Below are 7,299 nucleotides of genomic sequence, written 5' to 3'. Positions count from 1 at the left end.
TTCTTCTCAAAGCAACTGGCCTGCGCACCTGGTGTGTATCGAGCTGGACATCCTTATTGATTACTGTAGGGAGGAGTGGTCCCAGACATCGTGGCTCCCTCACTGCATCCTTAGCATAGAAAGCAAGGAACATAAGGAAAGGTCAGTTTAAATAATGGGCACCATATTTGAGACTTAGAGCAAGAAAATGGAGCAGACTGTTTTCAGCAGGAAGGGACTTTCCAACTCTGTGTCTCATAGCAGTCCTACAAAGCTGGCTTCAACCCCGGACATAATTTAATGCACGTTTAAAAGATGACACAAAGCACACATTGCTTGCACTTGAGTGGCTGACATATAACATGTAAATTAGTAAAACTGCTCTCATAATCACAGAGATATATTTATTTATTTAATGGTACAATAACAATTTATCTAGGAATTATTCTTTAGTTACACAAGCAATTATACAAAAAACAACAATTCACTCACTGTATGTCTGTAAATACAGTGTTTCTTTTTTAATTGTACTTGCAGGGAACATTTTACAAATACATAATAATGCAGGCAACATAATACATTTATTACTTTCTGGTACTGAAAAAATATGATCCTAAACAAGACTTTTTGCATATGTTTCATTAAAGTATTTTTTCGACAATTTATTATGTTATTATTTTCTATTTAATTTTATATAGCATTGTTACTGAGTTATGAAATGAAGGATGGTAATACAGGCTTTTAGATCATTTTGAAGCAATAAAGAAAAGAAGAAAATGTTGATTTTTCATGAAGACCATCAGACAGTTTTATGTTGCCTTGCCAATAATTACCTGACTTTGACATTATAGATATATTATGTTTGTCTGCATTTTTAGCATAAAGGACATTAGGGACACCTATCACCCCAAACATCTAACTCATTAATTACCACATTCCAAGTGCCTGTAGCCATCTTGTAAAGAGCAAACTAACAGTGGTTGCACGGTTGTGAAAATTATTGACTGAATCCTCCTGATTGCTTCCCTTGATAACACCAGTAAATCCAATCTAAAACATTCAAAGTTGTCTGAGGCGCAGCATGTAATGAGAAAAGCTCTTTGTTCTTTAGAATAGCGAGCCTTACATGTGTTTTAGAACCTAATCAATATCAGAAATGAGAAGAGAAAAAGTGAAGGTCTTGAAACTTTAAACTTTGCAACTTTTCAAAGTGTAATTATAGTGTACAAATAGGATTTTACCCAAAGCAGTGTGCATGTTGTTTTTTCACGCCTTGAAGGACATTTCAAAGGTTTGGCCGAGGCTGAAACCACAGGGGGACAGCTGGTTAGCGTAGGAAAGTGTTAGTGAGGAGTTAATGTGTGTAGCTCTCCCTTACTGCTGTCAGCTATGCTATATGGGCACTCTGTGAAGTAGGCGATAAGCAATCTGCTCTAATAAGGAGTGAATAAAGTTGAAAGTGTTGTGTTGTAGCGATGCGCTGTACAGAGTTATTTGGACTGTACCAAAGTCTAGGCACATACTGGAATAGGCAATATTTCATAGTTTAAGTCTGATCCAGGTTGCATAAGTTTATATACAACTTTGTTCTCTCTGTTTATTTCCAGACTTGAATTCAGTTTTTTAGATTTTTCTGAGCACCCAAGTTCAACATAAATTACAGAAGGCTAAAACATTAACATACCATACAAATATAGAAAACTCGTCAAGAAGAAGAAGAAGGTAATTTACTTATAAATTTTAGCTTATCTGACTGTAAAAACATATTTATTTAAAGTTTTTCCCTATTACTCATTATGCTTACGTTCTTACATTCAAACACTAAATGATACTCGTCTCCCAGATGGTTGCCATTGCAAAGGTTGCAGAGCCTGTGATTCCTATCTAAGCCATTACTGTATATCTTTAAGTGACCTTGGGGATTTTGGTGTTGCTAAACCTGAAGTTAAAACCCTGTGTGTAATTTTGGTTTTCATACTTTTCTATTTAAAACTTGACAGATCACGCAGCGACACACGGTTGAGCTCACTTCTGAACTGGTCGTTCACTGTGTTCAGCAGTTAGTTTCAACAAGCTGATGTTGTCACATTTTTGTGTGAGCCGAAGTTAAGACGAACCACAAACAACACAAATAAAATGTATTCCATATGCGGTCCAAATATTCCAAAAATTGTTTAATCATTTTTATAGTTTTCCTCAAATTCTGCAAAATGTGAAATTTTGTCCATTTCAAAATACTTGCAGACTAAAGACTGAAAACAGATAGAAGGGTTTGAACAAATACAATGATCGAAAGGTTACATCAGTTTAGCTTTTTTTTTTTTTGTAGAATGGCTCTTTGTATTTGTACCAAAGAGGGATTATCACTCTTAAAACTGCAAAATAGAGATAGGAGCCAGATACTAAAAGGGGTATTCAGTCAGTCTAATTAGTCTGAGCTGTATTTGTATCACACACAATACCACATTGTACTACTACTCAAACAACGTCCCGCACTGATGTTTTGCTCACCAACCAAACAAGTGAAATTTTTACTTCCTAATGTTATATTAATAGTATTTGAAGAAAACTATGATGTCTACATCATCAAACTACAATTAAATGTAATATTGTTTTTAAGACTATATATAGCCTATTGCACACTGTAAATACTTACTAACACTTCTAACTGTGAATATATGTACAAGTAATATTAATAAAGACAGACTTATCTTTTTTTTTTTTAGCAACTTGCGGTCACCAGTGAGCACTTAGGGCCACACACATGTTTTCATCTTCCCCAGTCATCTCCTTTTATTATCCACACACTGTGCAGAATAAAAAGTCTGTTTTGGATGAGAAAACATCAACATTGTGAGGCACAACTGCACAGGAATCCAATATTAGAAAAATCTGGTACTGTTGAATTTTTAAATGCCCTGTTTCACTTATCATTAAAATACTTGTTTACTTTAAATGTCCCGATACTGTTTGAACTGGAAATTATAATGACTTCATCCTCATTGAACCGTATCAATAAAAACAATGCAACTCGTGGGTAAAATAGATTTTTTTAAATAATGGAAGTTAATCACAAAAGCTTTTTTTGTTTTTTATAAATAAGGGGATTGACATGATTAAAAATATTTATATGTTTTTGTAAATGTACATACGTTGTCCTTAGTTTCTAAAATATAGAAATAGAAACTTGTTCGACAAGACACTTCTCAGGATCACACTTGATACTTCAGTATTATTTCTAGTACACAATCATCTCAAGAAGATGTCCCAAAAGCAAATATTTCATATAGTCATATTTATTCATTCATTCCACTGTGTAAACCTCGTTTAAAAACATCACAATTTGAAAAATGTAAACTCTCCCAAGTCCTTAAACAATTGAAATGATGTTTCTGCTTTGTTGCACAGCTCAGAGTGATTATCCAGGAAAAGAAGAGGCCAATTTTAACTCTCAGATATCAGCTGTTATACACCTGAGCCAACATGATGGTCCTGAAATGTCACTTTTGTTCTTTACTCTGCCGCTGCCCATTGAGCGCAGTCCACAGCACTACTTCAAAGTAAAGATGCAGGATAGATTTGTCGATATTTCTCCTTTCTGTCTGGTTTCCAATAATAGCCAGACATTGTTGAAATAACTGCTAGCATAGAGTAACAATTTTACAAGAATGTTGCTGGTCTTGCGATATTTTTGACCAGGAATCACTTTGATCTTGGTCTTAAACATTCTCTGTTTGATATGGCTTTGAAATGAACCGTGGTATGAACTTCTCTTTCCGCCTCCCAAAATGGCATCGGGTAGTGATGAGCCTTCTCATAGCTCTTTCATGGCTACACTGTAAACACGCTACACTGTTTTTATTCCTTAAGAAAATCACAGACAGAGAATCAAACTGTCTTCAGTCAACATTTAAATTCCTAATACGCTGTGCGAAATGGTGCCGCAGAGGAGACTTCTTTCATTAGACACTTCACTAACGCTCTGAAGTTTGCTCCTTCCATCTGAGATGACTTTAAAAGAGAAACAATGCCTCTGCCTATTGAGGTCTTTGGAGATTTTCTCTCTCATCACATATTAATGAAAGAGGTGGCATATAAGGAGTTGGAGAGCTTAAGCAGGAAAACCTGGTTCTAAGCTGCTTTTATGAACATACCCATACACTTTGTAGATATGACATGTATACGCTGTTTCTCAAGAAATCCTATCTTCAACACAAAATCTTCACATTTTCTTCAAACTGAGTTGTTATACTGTATAGTACATTCAATTCATGTATAAATATGTAGACTATATACATCTGCCTGTAGAGGGCAGACTTCACTCGGCGTGCCTCAGGACTACACCTTTCCCAATCTCTCTCTCCATGCACATACACACACACACACACACACACACACATACACACACACATTAACAATATTCACTCAAGCACAATCACCTTACATCAGGCACGCAGACGGCATGAATTAGAGGTGAGTTCATGCCAGTTATCCTGATGAATGTACTGTACATCAGTTTTCCACACGTTGGCCTCCATTTCTCCTTTAATGAGACAGGCCCATCAAGAGGGAGCGGTAGCTTTTTGATATCCTCAGAGGGGCATGGCAGGCAGAAACATTAATGCTCATAATTCATAGCAAATCAAGAAAGATTTTTGTTGGAACAGAGGATCACACCAATTACCAGTTGTTTATTGTTTGCTATTGTTGTGTTTACTGCAGTCTAATCATATTTGGAGGTCGGCCACAGCACTACATCAGCTCCAAGTGGAAAGGCTCTTTTGAAGCCTTTCATTTCGTTGTGCCATATTAGCTGCACTGAGCAGCCCTAGACAACATGCTGCCTGTGCTTTCAAGATAAAAAGAAACAAGCATTACATCACTTTCTAAACAACTTCATGAATTAAGGAAATTGCACGTAAATTGGTCACCTAAAACAACGACCAGCCCATTAAGAAAAATGTGTTTCATCTATTAGTTTGCCTCGAGATAATAATCGTTTACATAATGACTTGAACATGGGAACAAGGGTTCGTGTTCGATTCTGGCCTAATGCTGTTGGCTGCTAATGTTTGGCCAGACAAAGCTCCCTCTTTTCCCATCTTGCCCCTCCTATGGAATAGCAGAGTCGTGGCATGAAAGTAAGAAAATCATGGAAATCAGCAAGGCCTTCATTATACCAAGGTCATTACAGCAAGCTTTTATCCTCCTGTGTACTTATAGGAGGTAAGGGAATCCTATTCTCCATCACCCAAGGCCTCACCTTTGAACACACTTAAGCTTACACCAGGGCCAGCATTCGCTCGTACATCCACACACACACACACACACACACATGCACACACACATACACGCACACACGACACACATCGGTTTCTCTTTCATTTGGCCTCCTTGAATTTCATCATTCATTTTTACATCACATTAGTGTGGTGTGTTAGTGGTCGGTGTGTCTGCATGTCGGGGGCCGCTGTTACTTCAGGAAAAGACTGAATAATGCACGGGAAAAGGCAGGAGAAGGCTTGAAGGGAATCTGCAGCAACATAGTTGATCATCTACTTATATATATAACAGTTACATAAAATGAGATAAATAGATTATGAAGCTCAGATTTTTTTGCATTGGTAGACACATGATAAACTCAAATGTAGGTGAGCAGTTTTCATGCCATGCTGCAGGGTAACAGTTCCTTTCATTGAGGTTTTGTTTTATATGGTATAACACACTGAAAAGATTGAATACAGTCATAAAAGCTTGAATTTCTGTAGTCATATTTTGTCTCATTACATCCACCACACACCACAAACAGTTTGTAGATCAGTAAAATAGTATGAACAAAAATGTGACTTAAGCGGCTGAAGACAAAATGATAAAACTATTTTGTACCACAACGTCAGATTCTTGGAAAACATTAACAGAGTTCTGGTTTTTGCACAAGACTCGCTCAGGGATCGGAAACAAAGCAGTCAGTTACCAATTCAGATCTTTCCAGAGATGGGTTACTATAATAACACATTAAGTTACTGTAATTAGGCAATTACTTTCAATGTAGTCCAATTCCACGATTGGAGCAAGAAAGCCTCTTAAAGTTGATATTTTTAATGAGCTTCACAAGACAGTTGAATCTTACTCAATGGCTCCATCAAAAAAGGAACAACTGTGATCTTGAGGGGAAGGAAAGTGTTCTGTTAATGTGCGCCAAAGATGGTCTCTTCTGTCTGTCTCAGCGGCTGTGTCTGATTTGAAACTCTCCATTGATCTGATACCACCAAGAACTGGCCTGCATATTAAACAAAAGCTGTGCTATAGCTCCTCGGATACGGATGAATTGTGTGTGTTATTTTGCACACTCTACAGTAGGTTCATGGCTGTAGTCCAGGTTCAGGGTATTACAAAACAAGCCCAAGAAAATGTATTCAGAGTTATGTGCTGTCCACTGATAGTCGTACACACTGTAATATCCCTCACAGGTTCTAACTCAGTGCCTGCCAACACACTTGGCCTTCACTTCTAATGCTGACATCATAATCTTTAGGAGGAGCTTGGGGTTTCTGTCCCAAATCCTTGATCTGGTTCACCTTACAGGATGAGCCTTGCTGTCTGTCCTCCAAAATAAACAAAGACTCATTACTGTACTCTCCCTTGGCTAAGGCACACAGACTCTCCTCTTGTCTTAAGGTAATGAAGCCTCCCTGTGTGGCAGGCCGTCCGCGATGCATTGCATTTATTTAAAGCTACAAAATGAACACAAACGTCCTCATCTGGTTTGTATGGGAACTGAAAACAGGCCAGGAGGTATCCTGTTTCATGCAAGAACACGTGTGAGCCCATAAACACACGAGCAAATGTTCCCCTCGTAGGGTTTTTTCGGTGGAACCTTTTCACAGTATGAAAACAAAAACTCGGCTGGCTCGTTGTTTCTGTGTCTGTGTGTTTTATAAGCACTGAAAAGGACATACAGTTCACAGATCAAGACTGGCAGAAGGGCTTGTGATACATCGTCGGAAAAGGATGAGCGTTAGGCACCTGATCGGACAGGATCAATGAAAAGCAATTAGATGATAGGGCTTTGGGAGCAGGCCTGCGTACGCACAACTTCAAGGGCCAAGACCTTTGCAGCGGCGAGAGGACAGGGCCAGTAATACAAGGAGAGCGATGGTATAAACTGTAAAAATGTGTCAGGTTTTTCTTTTTTCTTTTTTAGATCTTAAACCGGAGAGGATTAGATCTTCCTCTTCACACATGAGGAGGAGTCTGTGCAGCTGTGATGATATGCATGGTGTACAGTATTTATGTGTGTTTGTCTGCTTGTGCTTCTGT

Source organism: Scomber japonicus, chromosome 11 (assembly GCF_027409825.1).
Source record: "Scomber japonicus isolate fScoJap1 chromosome 11, fScoJap1.pri, whole genome shotgun sequence".
NCBI lineage: Eukaryota > Metazoa > Chordata > Actinopteri > Scombriformes > Scombridae > Scomber > Scomber japonicus.
The sequence above is the reverse complement of the archived record's forward strand: the minus strand, read 5'-3'. Positions refer to the sequence as shown.